The sequence below is a fragment of the Perca flavescens genome, chromosome 13 (genome assembly GCF_004354835.1).
Source record: "Perca flavescens isolate YP-PL-M2 chromosome 13, PFLA_1.0, whole genome shotgun sequence".
Taxonomy (NCBI): domain Eukaryota; kingdom Metazoa; phylum Chordata; class Actinopteri; order Perciformes; family Percidae; genus Perca; species Perca flavescens.
In genome coordinates this window covers 4,218,758-4,242,790 of record NC_041343.1, presented here as the reverse complement: position 1 = coordinate 4,242,790, position 24,033 = coordinate 4,218,758, and the positions used below count along the sequence as shown (strand labels likewise).

Below are 24,033 nucleotides of genomic sequence, written 5' to 3'. Positions count from 1 at the left end.
TATAGACCTTAGTGGTCCCCTAATACTGTATCTAGTCTCTTTTATATAGACCTTAGTGGTCCCCTAATACTGTATCTGAAGTCTCTTTTATATAGACCTTAGTGGTCCCCTAATACTGTATCTGAAGTCTCTTTTATATAGACCTTAGTGGTCCCCTAATACTGTATCTGAAGTCTCTTTTATATAGACCTTAGTGGTCCCCTAATACTGTATCTGAAGTCTCTTTTATATAGACCTTAGTGGTCCCCTAATACTGTATCTGAAGTCTCTTTTATATAGACCTTAGTGGTCCCCTAATACTGTATCTGAAGTCTCTTTTATATAGACCTTAGTGGTCCCCTAATACTGTATCTGAAGTCTCTTTTATATAGACCTTAGTGGTCCCCTAATACTGTATCTGAAGTCTCTTTCCCGAAATTCAGCCTTGGTGCAGAATTACAGCCACTAGAGCCAGTCCCACAATGAGCTTTCCTTAGGATGTGCCATTTCTGTGTCTGTAGCTTTAAATGCTATTGACATGGGCAAAGCAGAGACAGGGGAGATAACCTTTCCCCTTATGACGTCATAAAGAGAAGATTCCTGATTGGCCCATCTGAGCTTTCATTTTCTGAAAGGCAGAGCAGGATACCCAGGGCTCGGTTTACACCTATCACCATTTCTAGCTACTGGGGGGCCATAGGCAGGCTGGGGGAACACATTTTAATGTTAAAAAACCTCATAAAGTGAAATTTTCATGCCATGGGACCTTTAAAGGAAACATTTTTGGGGGTAGGCTAGTCGCTCAACCTATCGTCTATGGGAGACCATTTGTGTCCTAAATTGATTGCTCAAATGCTCCATGCTGACCCTCAAAGGCCATAATATGCCCATAGTGAACCTGAAAGCTCAACTGAGGGCCTTGATTAACCATTTTACATACAGTTTATACATTCACAACATATACACTGCAGGAGATAGCCTACAGTATGTGTGATTTGAACAGCTTCCTGTGGTGATTACTCTTCATTTGTTTCCCAGAGAATAAAAAATGGAGTAATAGTATAAAAAATAACAACATGCTGTGTCTGTAGTGATTCATCACTCGGACTGTATTGGATTGTAATAATTTGATAAAATGGAAGCGTATCTGGGACAGGTGACTTTTCATGTGGATTGCCCTTTAAGGAAATAGAATTTTGACTGAATTTCAGTTTCTCTTAAGCCTTAAGCATAGATTGTATAAAAGAAGTGGACATACATACAGATACACATACAGTGCTACATACTGTAACGCCCTGCAGTGCCCTTCTCTGCCATGAACTACTACAACTACTATTTCTAGTCACTGTTCCATTATCTTTATTGTGACTATAATTGCCACTGTTCATCACACCCCCAACCGGCACCGTCAGACACCGCCGACCATGAGCCTGGGTCTGTCCCAGGTTTCTGCCTAAAAGGGAGTTTTTCCTCGCCACTGTCGCACTAAATGCTTGCTCTTGGGGGAAGTACTGGAATTGTTGGGTCTTTGTAAATTATAGAGTGTGCTCTAGACCTACTCTATCTGTAAAGTGTCCTGAGATAACTCTTGTAATGATTTGATACTATAAATAAAATTGAATTGAATTGAACATCACCCATTGGTTGGACTACCGTTTTGAAGCCTCGAGTTTGGCATTTTGGTCGCCGTCATCTTGGTTCTTTGGAACCAGAAGTGACCATATATGGATGAGAGGGTGGCGTTGGGGAGGAGCACTAAGCTAAATGCTAAGTTACCAGCTAACACTAGCACAAACTAGCTACCTTAGTTGGCAAGATGCATCCATCATTTATGTTAACTGTGATATTAATTGGGATTAGCAAAAAACATGCTTAAAAAAAAATGTAGCCTACATATTGGAAAAAAAATGAACAGCCGAGTCCATCAGAGTGTCTGAACGCTGAATGAGACATTTTTAGGGACCCAAATATTACAATTAACTTTGGTCAACTGAAAAAAACAGTGAAAGGGACAAATTTCTAGGACAAAAACACGGACAAGTTCACAGCTATTTCAGTGTACACAGTGCCATGGGTACCCATTGCTAAGACTCTGTCCTGATTGACAGGTCGCCGTGGTTGCGATTTGTCGAGCATACTCTGCTTTATTGTCAATTTACAAAATGAACATCATACTGCATTTAGGACGTTTTTAAACTAGCAAAAGTATACATCGACTTCTATACAATCGGACATGTTTTTGCAGTCAGTGGAGTCGCCCCCTGCTGGCAGGTTTAAGGCACTTCTAGTGGCTTTACAATTCCACGTACACTTCTATTATACAGTCTATGGACTTAAGCCAGATGGTATCATGTAATACATGTGCCTGCTGAGGATTGAACAAAATCCTCCATCAGGGACACATGGATGGTTTAATTTCTTTTAATGTTTAATGTTTGGACCTAACTTACCAAAAGGCCAATCTCCCAAACAATTTAGTGTTCTCCTTTAACAGATAAAGGTCAACACGGAGGCGGGGACACACTTCTTTGAGAGTAGTGGCTCGGAGAGTGCTGTCAGTGGGACTATGAAGGTGAGACGTGCTATGGCGAGAGATGAGGGACAACTTGACGGCCACTTCAAACAGTCCTATTTGTGTGTGTGTGTGTGTTGTGTGTGTGTGTACAAGGAGGGGCAGAGTAGAAGAGGGAGAAATTGATTGAGAATGTCTGAGTTTTAGTCGCTTTTTTTCCCCCCAAAGCCTGTGTGTTTGTGAGAATCCTTCAGCCTCTCTTCGTCTCAGTGAACCGGCACACTGCTGTCCATCTTTCCCCTGTGGTCAGTGGTATTTATAAACCGCCATAGACATTTAATACAGATGGCAGAGCACCTCACATTTAAAGACACTATTTTCTGTCCTGGGAAATGGACAGAAAGTGCTTTGTATTTAACTACCTGGTTTTGTGAAACAAGTCGTGTGTTTCTAATGTGTGGAAAAGCATAACCCTAGTAGAGACTACACAACAACCTGAGAGTCAGTAGATTCGGCAGGCCCAGTCCTTAGGGATGTAATGCTTTATTGTGAGGAACTGTGCACACTGGACAAACAACTGAAGCAGACATCCAGCCATGTCAGTGAAAGAGTTAACTTTCTTCCTTTGGATTCTCACCAGGAGGGAAGAGTGAGAAGGAAGAAAAAAAAAAAAAAGCAAGGTTAGCTTGCTTCAGACACTGATGGGGAATTCCGAGTTCTTCCTCGGCTGTCTCTGCCAAGTCCATTGTGTTTCTTTCTTCCCTGCCTACCTTGTCTGTTTCATGCCTGGACAGTGAAAGAGTATTTTAATTCTCTGGAAACATATGATTGCGCTGTTAAATCTCTATAACTAATCTGTATATAAATAATGAGTTTTTAAATCCATGTCACAAAGACAATGACGCTTCATGTTGGAAGCCATTTCTTCTAAAGAAACTGAAAGCCTCGTCATTACTGAGGTGTAAAATGCAACATGTTGCATGGTGGAATTGTTAGCAGAAAGTAGTGTACATGCTTTGAACAATACACTTTTTGATCTGCTGGGATACATTTCACACTCTCACACTTACAGAATTTGAACAATCGACTCAAATGGCCGAGGGCAATACAGTGCAGACAAAGCCCTCCTTTTCATTTGAAGAACAGCTTCCTGTTTGGTGTCTCCTTTCCTAAAGTGAAGTAACCTGGCGTCTTTCCCCCTTATATTGGATCTGGTTCCACACAATCTGAAAATGAATCCAGCATCTTCCACTTTGATGTTGGATTTGTTTATTATCATCATGCAATATCTCACAATTAATTCATAATTTATAGTTGCATTGTAACCCCCTTGGATAATCAGTGAAATATTAAATCCAATATATATATTTCACTGTTACATCTTGGAGGCCATAACTTTGCCAAAAGGGATGTGTTCATTTTTATATTAATTTAATATTAAACATTGCAGGTGGTGCTAAGTGGCGCGTCTGTCATAGTGTGATTGGTCATGGCGGTGGCATTGATTTATAATTTCCCACGAAGCTGATTAAACTTCTCATCTCCAATCCTATCTGAGAAGTGGCGCTGTCCTGAGTTGAAAGATAGCTTACTTTACGGCGTGTGTGTTCGTGTCGGCCGCTGTCCATTTCCTAAGATTCTGAAATGCAAACATTGTTGACTACTTTTATTTTTTAAACTGTGTGCGCGTGTGAGCAACCACGGAGGAAAACATAAATCGGCGCCTGTGCGCGACCTGTTATTTACGGTAGTTTGATTGACTTATATCTCTGACTGGGAACAATACAAAGAGGATTACCAACGGCTCGTTACTGTAAGGAGGCTACAATTAAACCTCCGTGAGTTAAAAGCCAATACTTATCAGTGCACTCACCTGTGTAGACCGGCATCAACATGTAGAAAGCGATAATTCAATCTGCTCTGTCTGCTCAGTCCACTCTTGTCCACCGCGCTGTTTTACGCAAACACAGCTCTACTCTGCAAATAGCTAATTTTTACAAAACAAACTAAAAGAAAAGCTGTCGGTTTGTAGTCTATTTTTCTTAGTTTGCAGGGAATCTTGAAATTTGGACAAATTCTTATAAACTTAAGCTGTCTGAAGAAACCATCCTCTCCGCTGGAGCGGTAAATATGGACGCATTATAAGACCAAAACAAATACATGTGGCTACTTAATATGCACGTGAATGACGCAATCGTTATGTTCGTGTTCTTCATTCTTGATAATGATGCTGGTTGTGTTATTATTATTTTGCCACAGCATCGTTTCATTGACAATGAGCCATACAGGACCTGCTTATCAGTCCATTCGTCATTAAAGCTGGGCTTTTCCACAACTTTTCGCTTCAGGCTCTTTGACAGTGATATTTTTGTCAGCCCATTTTCCACCAATCAGGACTGCATACTAAAACCATGTTTCCTTAATAATAATATACAATAATAATAATAATAATAATAATAATAATTACAAGGTCCTGATTATTACAGATTCCCTGGATATTACATTTTGATGTGATGTCATAAAAAAAATTAATGTTAACATGGCACACTAATAAACAAGAAATTTTGAAAAGGGCACTTCATATCAAAAAGGTTGCCGACCCCTGTTCTGGAAGCAGCAGCTTTAGCTGACGATTATGTCTTGACTCATAAAGGTTCCTTAGGGCCGGACCGGGGGATCGACCCAGTACTCAGCTATGCTCACCACTGAATGAGCCACTGTGCCACCTGGCAAAATAAAATTATTGAATTAGTACATTTAAAAACACAAACAATGCTAATGCCGGGAGGTGTTGGATGATGTCTTTATTGAGAGCTCCTTATCTCCTCCGACTGCATTGCAATCCGATAGCGTATCGCATGTTGGTGCAACCTGTAGGTCTGTGTCAAAGTGTGCTTGAAGAAGTTGGTGCTTTGCTTTTTGCTGACAGTGGCCTGATAGAAGCACTGTCTCTCAATTATTGTGGTCTCTGCAAGCCCAATATTGGGTTGCTTTGATCCTCAGCAGTATAAAGCAAGCCTGATGTCACTGCTTAAACCCTGACTGGAAATGAAGGCTGGCTTGCGTGTCGACCAGCTGGGATGCAGCTTCCATCGCAGGAGGCCAAAGTTGTATCGCATATTCATTGGTGACCAGTGTTTTTCTGTCACACTTCAATACACACTTCACTATACAAAATAATAATATGATATATCCTTTGTTACCCAAGTACATTTTACACATGCAGGACATGTATCTTCTGCATTTAACCCATCCTAACTAATTGGGATCAGTGGGCAGCCGTAGTCCGGCGCTTGGGGACCAACTCCAGTTAGTAATGCCAGTACCCGCATCAAGGGCAATGGCAGGAGTTCCTAGCATGCATGTCTTTATAATGATGCAAACGGTAAAACCTGACCATCTGTCAAAGACGGATCCCAATCTGATTGATTCTCACTTCTGCCACAATTCCACCAGTAAATGTTGCCATGTTTTGGTGTCCTTAAACTCTCTGTGCCTGCAGCCTGACCACTGAAACAAAGATCACGGAAATGTTCTTTGAAAAGGTTTCTTCTCTAGCGTCTCATACTGCAGGGAGCCTGCTTGTGAAGTAGTGACATCTGACAGTTATGATGTTTTCTCACTGACAGGTTTGTGCCAATGTGTGGCAACAAGGTGAAGGTGCCAATTTTAATTTTGCGCAACACAGGGTCAAAGCCTTTATTTATGTTGGAGTCTGTGTTACCATTTACACCGCAGTCTGATAAGGGTTATACTATTCTGATGAGAGGGATGAGGATGCTCGTGTTGCCCGTACCTGTCCGTAAAGTGTGTCTTGGTTTAAGTTGGTGTAGGCGGAGGTTGACATCGGGGTGCGTCCTGTGCTGCCTGTTGAAGGGGTGACTTGGATCCTGGATAATGATCTGGCTGGCAGTTTAGCCTGATGATGTGCCAATGCACATCATCCTGTGGTTCTGGCTGTGGTGCCGGACAAGAGTGCGGCCAAGCACCCAGGAGGGCTTCCAGTAGTGCTGAGGTTGAGTCCCCTCCAGCTGTTCAAGAACCAAGTCAGATTCCGGATTTGGTTTCCCCGCCTGATTTCCCTCTGTGAGTGTCCTGCAGTAAGTTGGTGAAGGAGCAATCTCTTGATCTGTCTCTTGCTGGGATGTTTGAACTAGTTCGTCTGGTGGGCGATTTAAAAGGTGCTGGTCAGGGTTATTTTCTTCACGAGGAGCTGCTGGTGAGGAAATGGGTGCCATGCTGTGACAGGTTTATGGCTGACTCAATTGTTCAGGTGGTGGTGGCGACTTAACTCCGTGATGTGGTTTCGAAGGTGTCTCATTACCAAGCGGGACATCTTGGTGTGCGGAAGTTGTATGACCGCATTTTACAGTATGGTTTTTGGCCTCGGTTGAAGCGTTATGTTGCTGCTTACATCACAACTGTACGGATTGTGTGTTTGTCTGTGTGTCTGTGTGTGTCCGTGTGTGTGTGTGTGTGTGTGTGTGTGTGTGTGTGTGTGTGTGTGAGCAGGGGTATACTCCATTTGAAACTTTTGATATTTGGACTTGCTTTACTTGGTTTTGGGTCTTTCATACACATGACTGCGTGAAGTATGTTGTGTGAAGTATATACATCTATAATGTAGCCTTATAGACGTACAGGAAGTAGAGAGGTTTTGGTCAATATTAGCAATCCAGTGTCACCCCCAAACATCTCAGTACAAAAAGCTTGTATGTTCCTGCACCTTTATTCTCTTTAAGTCTGTGATTCTGTTTCACATCATTAGCCTCCATTTGGATAATCTCTTCTTATCCCACTAGTCTGCAGTCCCCCCCCCCCCCCACGATGCAGCTCGATTCATTAAATTGAGGAATCCACTGGTGGCACTGAGGGTTGGAACTTCTTTTCTGAAAGTCTCTATCCAAAGCCCAGACTGGAGGAAATTAGACCGGCCTCATTTTGTTTGCTCAGTCCATCCTGACTCATCACAACGTGGGTATTTTTAGCAGTGTATTCCTGTTTGGCTTCCCCCCACCCCCCCCACACTGTGCACAAGGGGCTATCATATTCTGTGAGACAGGGAGGAACAGTCAATGCCAAATATCAGCCGAGAGTTGATTAGTGGCAGAGACATAAAGTTTGAGAACCTTCTGCCATGCTGGAAGTTAGATATAGCGCATGTTGCAACTGGATATAGAGTGCTCATTTTGGTGTGTGTGTGTGTAGACTAAATGTGTGTGTTTGTGCTGTGTTTTGTCTGGACCAGCTGCGTGTATCAGCTGCATGCTCGTTAAATGTTGGGCTTAAACCTGTGCTGACGCCACCTCGGCTCTGGTTACTCCTGTGGGAATACCTGCCATTGTCATTGGGAGCCACATATAATTCCCTGGAATTAGACCCAAATGGTTGAAGTTTGGCTGGCCAGTTAAATGCTGCTAGAACTCGTATCACTTCTGGCACATTTGAGGGTTGTGCTTGCGGTATTTCACCTGAGCCGGAGATTCTATAGAGATCAACAGTGACCGCCCACATTTTTAACGCCTCTCGTTACGTGTTTTCCCCCCGTTCAATTGTTCCATTGATGTTTCAGAAATTGCATGTATAAAGAGTTTTAAGTCTCGAACCAAGCCAACAAGCTACGAGAGGAATCGTGACCATAAAACATTTGATTTGACGCAAAAACCCCCATAAAAAGGCGAAGGTACAAGACTGGGTTCCGAAACTATCCCAGACTTCAGTGGTAACAGCTCACTCTAGCCGTTACGCAAGTTCAACCAATCAGAGACATCGCTGTTACGCTTAGGATTGTGGGTAGTGTAGTATTTCCCCATAAGATCGCAAATAAAACCTGCTTTTCTTAAAACAAGGTTGATTTCATACAGACTTCTATCTTCTACCGGAGCAGAAACTTTCGTTTCACATCCACCTAGCTCTACCTTGGATGGTTTAGACCAATTTTTCTCAAATTGGGGTACACGTACCCCTACGCGTACTTTGGAGTATTGCAGGGGTACGTTGGATCTTTTAAAAATGTTCATTTAAAAAATATCGGTGATGCATAATTCCTACAATATGATATACTATACAAATGAATGCATTTAGTGATACATTCTAAATATTAGAAATGAATTGAAAGCACATAAGTGTTATACTAACAATATCATTGTTTAGTAAATCAGACATTGATAGCGGAGCGCTGTATCTTTAGCTAGGCTTTTTTTTTTCTACCAAAAATGTTTTGTGCTCGTCTAGGGGTACTTGGATGAAAACTAATATTTCAATGGTGGTACATTATTGAAAAAAGTTTGAGGACACACTGGTTTAGACATTATAGCGTGATAATCAAATTCAATGGGATTGTTACTTCCCGGAACCACACTGTTGAGCTCTATTGTCCTACATGTAAACCAAGCTGAGGTTGGTTCATCTTGGCCCTGTACAATAGTGTTTGATTCCTCACTGTTAAGGTGGCCAATTGACCCGATATCCTGTTTGTCAGGAGAACAGAAATATTTCTGATTGTTGCACATCCTGCCGGTCAGTGATCTGTGGCACGGACAGCTGCCGGGCATCAGGACCTATTTAGCTTCCATTGTATGAGCTTGAAAACAATCACACTCTGTACTCACTTAATCTTTAATGCCAGGGAATGATTTCCAAGTGCGAGCTTGCTGAGTTGGTTGTCACTATGCGTGGGAGATTCCTGCGAGTTTTTGGGCGCACGAGCCACGGCAATTATCATGCAAAGTTAATTATTTGCCTTTTTTTTTATGTCCGCCTGAATCTCAGTGCAGTAAAAAACCTGCCTGTGTTTTATTGAAACGGAATGATGGTATAATGTCACTTTTGCTATTAGCCCAGAGTCTGTGCATGCCAATTGATCCTGCTGTTGTCATAGCAACATGAACCACTAAACCTCTGCGCAGCTGTTGTTATGGAAGCCCTTGAACAGCTGGGGGGCTATAGCTGCGGAGAGATTGTGGGAAATGGGTCTTTTGGTCCTCCCTTCACACCTTGACCCCCAAACTCCTGCTAGCGTAAAAGAGGAGGATTTGGGAATCTTAAAGATGTCCATCTGGAGGTTTTCTCTCCGCTGTACAGAGCATCCATATGATCAGAGAGAAAGTTAAGGCAGGAAGTTGTGAATATTTAATCATGTCTGTGTTCTCAAAACCTGCTTTGCCACAAATGCGAGCTGTGCAATCAAATGAGTCAAATGAGGCTAGATTCTCTCCCAGGGCTTCCCTGACGCATTGGAGCATATCCCATTATTGATATGAGCAAATGTTGTACACAGTGCAACAATAAAACAATCATTTCACAAAGAAGCACAACTTGTCCAGGGAGTAGCACTCCCTGAGTCCAATTCCTTCAGTGATAATAATGCTGTAACGTAACCCAAGAGCGAGGTCTCATCCTCCCACTGTTAATTAATGCCCATTCACTGACTGTGGATGTGTGTATCAGGACTATCAGGGTTGTGTCTTTTTGTGGCTTATATACCACGGAGGAATGCTCAGATACTTTTCTTCAGTAACAGTAGAAATACTGTAATGTCAGATATTACACTCTTACAAGTAAATGTCTTAAAAAGGTTTTTGGCTTTTCCCCTTTCCTTTATTGTTATTATTATTGCCTTTACCTCAGAGACAAACGTGGTCACTTTGTAACACATGTTATAATGCTAGCCTAGCTGCTAGCGTGGCACGCCCTCATACTCTGCTTCTGACTGGCTAGTAGTCCTTACCTAGGTACTGTCAGGGCACGCCCTCATACTCTGCTTCTGACTGGCTAGTAGTCCTTACCTAGCTACTGTAAGGGCACGCCCTCATACTCTGCTTCTGACTGGCTAGTAGTCCTTACCTAGCTACTGAGCAGGTGTGACTCTCAACAAAGATGGAACAGAAGTGAGATGTCTCACTCTGTAGCTAAAACAGAGAGCTCAACACACAGGGTGAAAAGAGGAGCTGCAGCAATGTGCAGTACAACAAAAATATGGTGTTTTCTGAAAATTAAGCCACATAAACCTATTCTGGTACAACCTCTAAATACAATTGTGAATCTAAAAATGAGCATAATATGAGCACTTTAAGTAAAATTGCATGATCAGGTAAATGTGCTTAATATAGTACGAGTAACAAAAACAAAAGGAAGAAAAGAAGAAATTAGTTAACAAACACATCACTTTTTTTGTCAGAGCTCAAGGTGTACACATGTCTCCAAAGAGACTGAATTTTCAGTTAGTGTATGGAAAACAGAGAAAAGGTGGAAATCCTCATAATTGAGATTTGGAACTGAGTGATGTTTTACTTTTTTTCCATAACTGCTTATCGAAATAGTTGCCGTTACATTTTCTGTTGATCGACAAATCGACTAACTGTTTAAGCTCTAGCAATTATACCTACTTCATATGCTGTTAGGTAAATTGATTGGGAGCTCTGCCTGTGGCGACCAATAGCAGAGGCCCACATTAACCTTTTTATTGTTGTTCATTGCACTCTTTTGTAGAGATAATGTGCTATGTTTTACTTTTTAATGTTTTTTATGCTGCCTCCTTTGTGATAAAAAACTAACTTTAAAATTGAACTGAACTTATCGATAACAATAGTTGATGTTAATACTTGACTTGAAGCTGGTTCAAATGTTTTGCATATAAAATCTCAATCTGCAAACTATAGGGATTAATGTATGGTAATGTAAAAACAACTGTTTCCTAGTGGAGAAGTATAAAGTAGCAGGAAATGGAAATGTCAAATACGTATGCCAAATTCATTCAAATGACTGACTGTATAAGTATACCTGTATACACACGTGCAGAGGCTGCAGTGTGAGTGATGGTGGGCAGATTCAGGAATGCTAATGTTTCCTCTGTGGCGTTTGTGAGGAACACGGTGATTAGACCTCCAGCCCCCTGGGTGGAGCCGCTCGCTGCACCGGCTCCCGCTCTGGTTTACTTTGACGTCAACAGGAAGGTCAGCCGAGTCCCAGAGGGGTCATGGAGAGACGGGGACTGGTGTGTGGGGAGGGCTCCTTGGATCCCAGACGGATCCGGAGGGATGGCCGAGGGAGGAAGGGCCCTCGGAGCTTAAAGAGGGCTTCGGGAAGGATTACTGAGAGGCTAAAATGTTTTCTTTGTGGCTGAAAGAAACCTAAGAAATGCTCTCAGCCAAATCTCCCATGGTCCGAGGGGACTGTTTGGAAGGGTAACTCAAGCTACATCCGAAAGACTTTCTCCTTTTTCTTGGGATTTGAGCTTGTCTGTATTATCATTAGCATGGCCTATTTTGTTTCTTGGAGTTTGAGCTCCAAATCTTTTATTATAATGAAAGAGCCTAAGTGGAAACAAATCCAGGTTTAACCGACACTATGACTGGATTTCCCTCCAAATAATAATAAAAAAACAAACATGTATTTGAATCATGACAGAATTGAATGGACAATGTGGGATTGGAAAGAAACAGTGAGACATATTGCATTGGATAAATAGTTCGGTAAATGACAATTTCAACCAAAGTCTGTTTCTAAAGCATCAAATACATTTCATATATATGCTGTAGCTCTGTGTGTTTAAATGATTGTATAAGTACATCATCAGTCTCATTCCGTCTTTTAGTTTTCAGTTGAAAGCGTGACAAATGGCGTACACCAAACACTAACTCTTGAAAACAATCTTCAAAAAAATGGTTCTGCAATTTTCTTTCTGATTTTGTTCAATGAACCACTTTATTTGCTGCATCTCATATGAAGTAAACACTACTAATTGAGTTTCTATAAAATGCGCATGACAGTGGGATAGATTAGTAACTTTTTTATTGTTTTTTTTTCCACTTGCCCCGCCTTTAGGGATATTGATAAAACTAAAACAAAAAGAGGAGAAATGTTTCGGCTCTTTTTGCCAAATGTCCACAGCTTTCATTCCAAACCCCACCCCACCCCCCATCCTCTCTGGGCCTCTGGTACTACCTACCTACCACACACACAGTAGTCCCCACTGAGCTGTGCAGGACTGGGTAAATACCATCCCTTCAGAGGCTCCGTGTTAGCAGATTGCTGGAGGTAGGCGGCCTGCTGTGAGGCCCAACCACACTCCCACTGTTCTGGAGGAGCTTTAAGCGAAAGATCAGGTGTCCAGCCCTGAATGCTTGATTGAACTTAAATCTTTTGCATGTGCGCCATAACTCTGTCTGCTGCGCTTTGCCTCGCGTGGCTCAGACACGGCCACCCAGTCAATTGCTCAAAGGAATTTGAGTCACAGCGGCTCTCTGAGCTCCCTGTTTTCACCCATGTCATTGAAAATTATAATCAGATGCATTCTGTTTGAGGTGAAGTGGAGATGGGGATGTATAAATATGCCTTAAAAATCACCTGTTTTATATTAACTGATATTAATATGTGTACAACAAACCTAAAAGTACTCAACCAGGCCATAGTCCAGATTAAGTTATTGAAATGTATGATAAAAAACATCCATTTGACTTTTCAGAGCTACTTCATCAATTCAGTCACTGGGTGATATGTTCCTTTATTACCATGAACACACACACTGTAGTTTATATTGACTCAACTCCACACACACCGTCCAGCTGCCACAAATACTCACTAGAGCACCAAATGTGGCTTAATTTGCGGCTGAAAAGAGTCGCCAATAAATGCACTATTTACTCTTGTTTGAGTAATGTTTGCTAAAAAGTACACTGCCCAGCTGTTTTAGGTAATCACAGAGCTTTTAAAAAAAGAACAAAAAAAGAATATACTACTGTAAGATTTATAAGTTACACTATTTTATAGGGTTGGGCGAAAAAATCAATACAGCATAGTATTGCGATATTTTCCGTGGCAATACTGTATCGATACACAGACGCCAAGTATCGATCTATTATTATATGTGTGTTGGTCAGTCTGTCTGCTTGACAATCCCATTTTACAGCAATAAAATTGAAGTGAGATGAACCAACAGAGTAATGTATCTTTTTAGATAAAACAGATGTTGACAAAGTTTCCTCTTGGGGACATCATTTGAAATTGGGAAAAATTTGATGGTGGAAAAAAAGGACTATGAATTGAAATATATAGCAGAATATTGCAATATGTTTAAATCGCAACAATATCGTATCGTGATATTAGTATTGTGATGATATTGTACGGTGAGGCCCTTGGCGATTCCCGCCCCTACTACTAGATATTTGTGTGAGGTTTGTAAAGATTTACATCTTCAGTAGGAACCAGTGGGCTTGGGGCTGAGTGCCAAAGACATAAAGTCATAAAGACATAATCACAAAGTATTGACACATGCACTAACACATTATTGGTTTTGATCTTTCCATTGGATTTGTTAACTGTAGGGAAAATATAGAATAACTAGAGCTTTATCCTTTATCATTGTGGCATGCGAAGCAGACTGATTCATTAACCACTGCCACTGTATCAGCAGCGATACTGATGCTTCAGAGGCTACAGTGTCAGTGTTATATCAGAAGATAATGACTTTCTATCCTGCCACTAAAACAAGTGGAGTTGACGATATACTGCATCCCTGCTTGCATTTACATCTTTAAGATAGATAGATAGATAGATAGATAGATAGATAGATAGATAGATAGATAGATACTTTATTGATCCCCAAAGGGAAATTCAAGGTCCCAGTTGCTTAAAGACACCACACACAACATACACATACATCATAAACAGGATGATAAAATAACAAATCCACATGAATAATATGGACAATAAAAGAAAAGATACTAAATCAAAAATCCACATGAACGTACTGAGGGATGTATAAGCATGGGAGGCTTGCAGTGACAGGGCAGGGACTGACCCTGTGATTCAGTCTACATGGTAAGGTGCTCTATGAGAGTGTGTGTTAAGGATGGTAGTGCAAATAAGTCCAATAGTGCAAGGATAAAGTCTAGAGACCAGCATTAAATATGGGCAATATTTACCATTCTTTCACTGATTTTCTGCATGTCCTTTTTTTTAATAATAATGATGACCTTATAAAGTTGCATAGCGTAAACATTGTCATCTGTCAACAGGCTGCGTTTGGAGAGTTGGATACTGGGCCACAGAGCAGAGAACAACACTGAAAGCTGCTGCGTTGCTGTGGGCAAGCCAACTGTAAGTTGTCAGCTATTTTCCTTTAAACTTTATGACTTAACCAGGTTGCATAAGCTTGCGTTTGTTTATAAGTGTCATTCACTAAGCTGTGTCCAATTTTCAAGTATGTGTTTCATGAACAGAATGTCTTCATAGACATTCAGTAACAACATATCTGACAGAGCTAATCTGTTTCTTCAGAGGTCAGCACCAGTCTGATTTCATTTAAGGGCACACAATCAAATGTAATTCATGCTATAAACACGTTGCCATGCACGGCTAACGATTACCCCGCTGCAGTTCACTTAACAGGTTGAAACTAGACGATCATTTCAATCACTCGAAGCCTTGTTTTCTCCCACCCTTAAATGAGAATTTCAATTTCTCTGCTCAGTTCTTTCTTGAACTTCCATTTATAGCTGTGTTTGTTTGTTTTTTAATGATTAGGGATTCACTCTCCAACAAACACACTATTTGCATCTCGGCCCAGGATGAAAATGATTGTGACCTAATGGGAATTTGGGATGCTGGTGCTGTGTTCTATAAGGGTGATATCATTTTTTTTCTGACATTTCAAATGTAGTACTTTCCCACAACTTATACTGTGCTGTCCAAACTATGTTTTTCACAAATGTTCCATACCTGAACAAGCCCATAAGACCAGGTGATGAGAAAAGATGAATGCAAACACTGAACATGTCTGCTTGCAAAATGTAATTAGGCTCAAATGAAAGATGACAACCATTCCTTTCCAATGGTACGTGGTGCTTCCAGAGACTAAAAGTAGATTCAAGAGATTTTTCAAGATTCAAGATTTTTATTTCGCCATTTGTGCATACACCAAACAGTCCGGGCACATAGGAATTTTTGTTCAGGCTCATTGAGTCAAGTAAAAAGAGTAAAAAGGGTTAAGGACAAAAAAAAAGCACACTGGCTAAAATAGAAAAAAGATTATACAAGGTAAATAAATTTATATAAAATAAGACCAAAAATGTAGATACTATACAAAAGACTGCAAAAAATATAATAAAATATGAATACTGTAACTGGAGGATACAACTATGGGGGATATTGCATTTGTAATGAGCATAAATAACGCAAATTTTGCACAGTACTATTTTACAGTGGAGTGAGGTAGTGAGGATTGTTGCACATGTAATCACTGTGTATTGTTCAGTGTGTTATTTTGTTTTTGCCATCAGTCTGACTTTGGCAGGGAAAAAAACTGTTATAGAACCGTGTTTTATGGGAGTCTTTATGTGCAGTGCAAGTAGGCCAGTATACAATCGTCTGTCTTCAGTGCTGCTTTGGAGTGAATATTGGTTCTGTATTGTATCGCCATGACAGAACGGGCCATTCACGTCCAAATGCCCAAATGGTTTTTGGATCCCCGTGACGGGAACTTGAGTTCTTTTCCACAAAAACTGTCAGTGAGGTAGAGTTTCCTGCTGAGTCACTGAGCCAGTGAGGTAATAGTGTTTTACTTCGCAGTAAATGTATCAAGGCAGGTTTGGTTTATCTAGCTTGATAAGTGGACATTTCATGGTAAAGCTGCGTCCACACAAGGACTGGCAGATGAGCAAAACTATTTTCATATCATTAAGCTTAGGCAGCACAAATGAGCTGTGTCTGACAGACTGACTCAGACAAGTTGGTTATTGCATGGAATTGTACCACTTTAGAAAACTAATTACTGCAATAGAAAAGTTGTCTTAGCTAAAGATAATGAAGTGTTGATGTTGCTGTAGCTGTGAGAACTACCAGTGTGTAGCGTGCTGTGATGACTTAACGTGGCAGCTGACAACATGCGCTCTAATTAGAATTGCACAAAAACAGGTCATATTTTTAGGGATTATTAACACGGTGATATGGTGATTCAAAGTGTTAGATCAAGGAATTGTTTGCTAGAATTGTCTTGTTGTTTGTTGTGTTGCCCATATCCACCTCGACCTGAGTCTTTCCAGAGACAATGATATTAGAAATCGTGAAATTGCTGTCTTGGAGCATTTGAATATTACTGCCTGTCCCTATGGTTCAGATTGAAATGAGACAAAGGACTTTAATGTCCTCCTCTCTGCCATGTTTGCAACTAATTGCAAATTGATTTGCAGAGCTAAAAAAAAGTAGTGGTCGTTTCTGCTGAATGAAAAATTGTTACTTTTTTTGTTTTTTTTATCTCAAGGCCTAATGAAAACCCCTCGCCCTATTTTTTGTTTAGAATGATTTATATACTTTATGAGTTTGAGTCATGGTTCTGGAGCAGACGTGCCTCCGTGCATGCATTATAATCATTGCAGGAGAAAAAATGCTTTGTGTCGGAGCATCATGCTGCCGTCACTTTTAACACATCTAAGTATCTCTAGAAATATAGCTATTGGAATACAGAATCCACATTGGATGACTCTGCACCTCACAGTTTAGTTCCAGTGCAACATGCAGTGGCTGGCGGAAAGTGCTAATTTGGAGGTCGTGGTGGTGTGTAGTGTGTCTGACTTTCAAGCAGGAGACTGGAGTTTGCGTCTCATTACAGACCTGCAATTAACATTAGTGTTGATTAAGTGGAACTATGATCTTTCCCTAAGCTTGCCTAAGTAGTCTTTATTTTAGTTTATATGCCATAACCACAATCTTTCCCTAATGTTAAGTATAGTAAGTAAGTAAAATGCATTCATAAAGTGTTTTTCACAGACATAAGTGACAAAGTGCTTTACAGGGTCAAACATAAAAAAACACAATACAGAGTGAGAACATGATACACAATCAGTATTATTACACAATAATATTGAAAGTGCAGACCAGGTGCAAAGTGGTCCAACTACCAAAGACCAAATGCCTGTTTAAACAGGGGGGTCTTTATCTGCTGTTTAAAAGAAACCACAGAAACAGCAGACCGTAAGGGAGGAGGCAAAGCACGATACAGACTCAATAGCTTGATCACCTTAAGCCGGGTGCGTGGGATTTAGAATATTAGACCAAAGGGAGCCAGCTGACAAATACGTCTGAAGTAGCTCAGCCTCATATGCAGGAGCCTGACCGTGCAATGCTCTGAATGTAAGAGTGATCATTTTAAAGTGAATCCTATATGGAACAGGGAGCTAGTGAAGAGACTTATTGTAAGAGCAGGGGTAATGTAAGATCGTCTATTTGACCTAGTGAGTAGCCTTGCAGCAGCATTCTGGATTGACTACCATAACCATAGCTGCCATGTACAGATGTTGTTAACAGGGAAAATTTAAAATAACATTGACATTGGATGTAAAAAAATATTGGAGTTGAACATAATCCGAGGCTTTACAGAATAAGTTTTTACAACGTTCCTGTCTTGCAACAGGGTTGCTGCACAACAACATTTTCCCTGCTGGCTCTAGGATTCAAACTTACTATCCTCTGTCATTTTCCAACTGTTGTAACATCAATTCTTCCATGTAAAGTGTTGTTTTTGTTAAATTCTTCTTAGTCCTAATTAGTCTTTGTAGTGAAATTGTGTAAAGGGGCCGTATACAGAATAAGAGCTAGGACAATGGGGGATCTGTACGTCTCTAGTCGATTGCCAGAGGAGGTCTGGTTATGCTGAGCCATTTGTCTCTTCCTACACACAGGCCAGACTAATCGCACAGCGAGACTCCATGTCCTCTCAGCCCCTAAGTGTTCCCCACTCCTGCCCTCCCTCTACCCATCCAAAACCTCCAGCACGATTCCCCACAAAGGATTGTTTTACGCTTAATTTTGTTAGACTTAATGAGATTTCACTAATTAAATCTTCTCTTGGTTGGAGACCCCCCCACATTGCCCCCTCCTTCCACTTACAATCTTTCCAGCCCATGGGGTGATTGCCTGTAGAGCTATTTTAGACAAATAAACTTTTTCATGAAGAACAGGGACAGTGGGTTGCACAAGGACAGGCCTGTGTTACTGTGTCTTTCCAATTTCGCGCCAAGATGCTCTGCTGCTTTTGTGATAGCCAATAGGTTTTTAAATCTGATTTGGTGTATGAGGGCAGGAAGTAGTTGTCAAGTACATCGAGATGTCTCTGCATCGTAAAGTTGAGGTGCGGATGAGTATGTCAGTAGCATAGACTTTAAAAATAATGGACGTAGCAGTATTGAGGTCACCCATTGGTTTGTGGACTGCTGTTTTGAGACCTTGAGTTTGGCAATATGGCCGTCGCCATCTTTGTCGTGACAATTTTTGATGAGAGGTTGGAGCTGGAGAGGATGATGCCACCAAGGCAGAATTGTTTATGGTTCCAATGGCGCTGCACTAAACTAGCGCTAAAGAGGGAAAGTGTCCGATTTTTAAACCCTTCTGAAATGAGGCATCCAGTGGAGATTCAACATACACGTCTGGGTACTGGCTCCTTTTATCTGCATGTACGGCCATACAGAAAATCTGCGAACTTTCCCTTGAATTACCAACTAACGCTAGCGGTACCTAGCTAGCTTGGTTGACAGAACCCTGACCAAGATATTTTAGGTGACCAAATGTTCCAGTTAACTTTGATGAAGTGAAAACACAGTGAGAGGGTCAAAGTTTAAGATGAAAACATGGACAACACCCCAAAACAAGTTCAGGTCTATTTTAATGTCCACAGTGCCATAGTTAGCGTTGCTAAGCCTCTGTCCTGATTGACAGGTCGGTGTTTTTCTACACCCCTAAAGCATCCCCTGATTTATCGTCTTTTAAAAATAAATGGGACCATAATTTACAAAATGAATGTCATGCTGCGATTGAAGCCATAAACTCAAATGAAAATGTAGAGTGAGATTATTTTGTACAGGCTTGAGCTCAAGGAACTGTTGGAAATGCAGAGTTTCCTTCCAAACAATGGTATCCTAATCTAAACTCCTCGTACTGCTGTTAACCAGTCCGTACATTGCAGCACAGTACAGCACAGTAGCCAAAGCTCAAAAGCAAATCCAAGTGACAGGACTTCACTGACAAAACGCACACATGTTCCACATTCACGTCCCTAATAATAATCCCTGCATTAGCTGCATGGCAGCGCTAAAAGGGAAGTGCTGAAGGGTGGGACAAGCTCAGTTCAAGCAGTGAGGTCTTGGAGGTCATTGTTGACAGCAGCCGCTTGCCCTGCTATTGTGGACGACCCTCTGGGACACTCGCACTGACTATTGTGGGAGCCAGACTCCCGTTTCCCGTTTGAGCCCTGGACACCCAGTGCCAGCTCCGCTGCTCGGTTCTTCAGCCAAAAAGTCCATTATACCCCTTAACCCACTCTCCCTCCCATGCCTCTGTGGCCATTGTGGCCCAGCTTCCCTTTTATGCACACACACATACACCGCCCGTCCCCGTCCCCCGCCCCCATCCCCCCGTCCAGCCTCAGAAGCCCCTGTGCTGTGGCCCTCGGGTGGGCGAGTAGGCAGCGTGCCCGTTTCAGATGGGAGTGCTTCTTTGATGAAGGCCCGTGCTGATCGGGTTTCTGCCACCTGTCATTCAACTTAAGAAGTAGGAAAGGGGGCAACAGTGGTGTTGGGTGGTGGGAGTGAGGGGGCGGGTGATCGGAGAGATGCCATGGCAATCTGGCACCAGGCCTGCAACCTGCTGTTGTTTCAGCATAGCCTCCCAGATTTCTTAAGTAGTCCTTTTAGTCCAGGCAGTGGTGAGTTCCCAGTTTGATCTAATGATAAAGTCGTGGAACTTCATACATTAATATATCATTTTCCCCCTAATTTTTACTTAAAGTTATAGTAGACATTTCACATGAAATGCCATTTTTCTGACTAGCACATAGAAGACAAAACATTAAGTGTAGTTCATTGCACTTCATGGCCTCTCAGGTCAAACCCTTTTGGTTGAGTAATGAACATTTCTTAGAAAAGTTAACACATGTACTCTAGGTGATAGCCTACATAATGGTTGTCTGTTACATTGTATTGACTACAATGAATGAATGAATGAATGAATGAATCATTTTATTATTGTATCATGCATACAAAAAATATGCCCAACCCAAACGGGCTTACAAGACACCATTATTTATAACAAAGGACCAGATACCAAAATACCAACATAGATTAAACAAATAAACCTTCTTGTCTTTTTTGCCATGCTTTAGAAACAAAACTACAATTACTACAAATGACTTTTTTTACAATCTATGTAGATTGCATTTCATTACTTTATTTACTTGTTCTAAGTCCAGGCTAGAAAGCCCCCAGAGCCCCCAGATGCCTCTGACAAAGCTGCACAATTGTAATAGAACGATTTTAATTGCACCTTGTTCTACACACATGCACATAGTGCTGACTAATCATTTACACTTTTGGATAATACCCAAATCAAGGGATGTTGTACAATGATCAAGCATGCAGAATTTCAAGTGAGTCAAACTAATAAGAGCTGACTCTTTAGTATGAATGTTGCTGTAGCGCCACCTGACATTAAATGTTGCATTGCGGCAGTTCATGTCAGAAAGTCTGTGCCTACAAGAATACACAGTGTTACAAGAAAATGCTGTAGCACATTGGATAGTAAGAACATTTGTTTTTGCAATACATTCAAAATGATGGAAAATCTAGTTGAGCAGGAGTGAGTGTGGTAAGTATGGGTCGATGCATGTTGGGACAAACACTCTTGGAAAACAAAAAAAAAAAAAAAGGATTTATATGAAGTATATTTATATGTATGCCTTGCAATTAAGGAGTTAAGAGCAAACACCTACTGAGACCCCAGATATTCACATGTAGGTGCATGCTATCCACCAAAAGCTACCAGTGCCTCCTTGACACTGCCTAAATTACCACCAAATCCATTAAGAATCTATTACATCTTTTATTTAATAAGAAAGAAAGAAAAAGTTTTATCCTGATACCCTGCTTACCAAGAGACAAACAAACTGGACCAAAAACATAACCTCCTTGGCAGGTTGGAGGTAACACAATAATATAACCTGCTGTAATTCATCACAGGAATTCATCTCACAAACACAGCATGTTATTACAAATTGGATGCTCGTGGAATGCTGGCAGGAAAGTGTTTAGGGCCTCATTTAGCTGTGCTCATGAAAAGAAATTCATTTGCCTTTCCTCCTGAGTTGCAGTAGCGGGATTCCTCACAGTTGTGATTTTAGCCCTGCCAGGCTTATATGTGCTCATTCTGTGAGATTTTAGTTAAATCAAGACGTCTGGAAGTTCATATTAATCGCAAGTACTTTATAACTGTGGGAATTGAGCTGGATGTAGTTGTTGCTGATAAACATAGTGTTCACAAATGCTGTATCTGAACTTCTAGCGTTTTAGCTGATGGTCTTAACGGGTATGGAATTGTGGCTGCCATTTCAAATTTCACACGGGGCAGTAGCTGTACCCTTTGTGGGTTAATATCACACCTTTAGCAAATCATTTGTCAGATTCGGAGGCCTGCAGTCAGGCCTTGTGTTTTGCGGAGGATTTGCGGAGGTAATGAAATGATTCTTGGCTCTATTTTGGCTACAGAATGAATTAAATCAAAGAAGATTGGAAGGCAAACTGGCACCCGCCGACGTACTCTCTCTGACCTCTCTGTTACATGATTTTAGGGTCACGCCTATGCTCTACATTATTAGCTTCACTGTGTGATCCCACATTTCCCTCCATCACACTTGCTACTTCTATGCTTAACCGTCACCCTCCAATCCATCCATAACCATTTCTGCCTCACCCGGGATCTTTACCCTACCAACCCTAATTGTAATTATGTTGATTTAACTTAGACACATGCGGCTCCCTCCCCGTCATCTGAATGGATGCTTATTAGTTTGAATATATATATATATATATATTTTTTTTTATTTATTTATTCCCATTTCTCAGGGTCCCTGTCGGCATTTCCAATTACTCTTGTCGTGCGGCTGTAATTGCCTCCATGCTAATGGCCGCCAGACAATCGTGCCAAATGAGGTGAGGCCGAGAGGCTAGGAGCCCGACTTCATTAAGAGCTAATGGGATTTTATAAGGGGGACTGAAGACCCAGCTCATCAAAAAGAGGGAGATGGAAGGAAAACAAAACAGATGGAGGGGGAGAGCCAAATCCCCACTGTTCTAACTTAGCCTGCTCCTTTTCCTGGCACTCTGATGAAAAAAAAAAAAAGAACAGGTTACTCTTTCTCTGGAGGACTACTAGCTTAATATAGAGAGAGAGACAATACTCCTGAAAAATAGACACACTGATAAACTGATACGTTTGCATAATTCCTCTGGCTGTTCAGTTGAATATGAAAAGCAGCTATTTTTATGTGTCTCATGCTCTTGGAAGCGTTCTCAAGGCAACTATTTCATTTTTGGCAACGTAACAGCAACAGATATGTTTAAATTATATATTTTACAAGTGAGTGGACAGTCCAGTCCAAATCCTCCCACATATTTCACACTTTATGTAGACGGAGAGGGAGAGAGGGACTTGGAGTGGTGCAAACATGGATGAATATGAATACATGGCTTGAATACAACATGATGTTATGAGACCAAGACAAGAATACATACTGTATATCTGCATATGGGTTGAAGGCCAAAAGACAATGGTATCAGAAGCCCACCACATCTCATATATTAATTCAGAGCTGTTGAATCTCTTATTGTTGTTGCCTGATGATAAATGATGATCCAAAATCGCTATAGAAATACCTGTTCTTTTTGATAATGTGGTTCCAACCAAACATCAACAGAAAGAATGGGTGACAAGAGTGGCTACAGCTGGAAGAAACGTTCTGCAAGAAAATCTTAATTTTGGGTATTTCTCTTTAGTTTTGATGTGTAACAGAACAAACCTGAATCCATTCATACACACACCTCATTGTGGATTTGTCTTAGAAACACAATACCTACAATACGTACAAAAACAATACATGTGTTTTTACCTCTTTCACCAAATGCTCAGTGCAGTCACGTTAACAAAGTTCTCCACTCAGACCACTAACGCAACCCTTCACAAATCTAATGATCCCGTACTGATCTGTCTGCCCTTGAAATGCGGGAGGCCGTCCATCTTAGGGAAATCGCTCTGTTCCCCATCAGAATATAGTTACAATGTTCGCTTTGCAGTTGCAAGATCAGTGGCCCTGTACTTTAATTTGCCGCGACATCTTAAAGCTGACACGGTTTGTCTGCCGTTGGTTTCAGCCCAATGGCCTTTTTGGCTCTTGCAGATGAGGGGCCTGCCAAATTCTATTACACGCTGAATAAACCAACGTGTTCACCTATGAGAAGCAAGCATTATAGAGTCAGTGGGATAATGGATCCTGTACTGCTACCACAACCCAGACTCCGGTCCATTCCCTGGCTCTTATGTATCTGCTAGTTTGTTTATGGGAGCATAAGAGAGAGAATACATGTGTTACAGTTTCATGTGTGCCAACTATTGGTTGTCAAGGTATACAATTACCAGTAACTATTTCTTGACTCTTTGCACCCATAGACTGTATAATATTAATGGACCGAGCATGTGTGATGTCACCCATTGGTTTGTGGAGA

At 41.2% G+C, this 24,033-nt stretch overlaps 1 protein-coding gene across 3 annotated transcripts in view; it reads left to right on the top strand.

Annotated features, from left to right (window-relative positions):
• The window catches only part of LOC114566553 (pbx/knotted 1 homeobox 2), a 116,186-nt gene that overhangs the window by 17,202 nt on the left and 74,951 nt on the right, over positions 1-24,033 (top strand). Inside the window, exons 1-2 of one of the 3 annotated variants that reach the window (XM_028595103.1) lie at positions 4,293-4,329; positions 14,509-14,590. The gene's annotated coding sequence lies outside the window, so the exon portion shown is untranslated. Of the gene's footprint in view, positions 1-4,292; positions 4,330-11,540; positions 11,677-14,508; positions 14,591-24,033 lie in introns of those variants that run through there. The other 2 variants (XM_028595102.1, XM_028595100.1) reach the window with 2 other exon arrangements.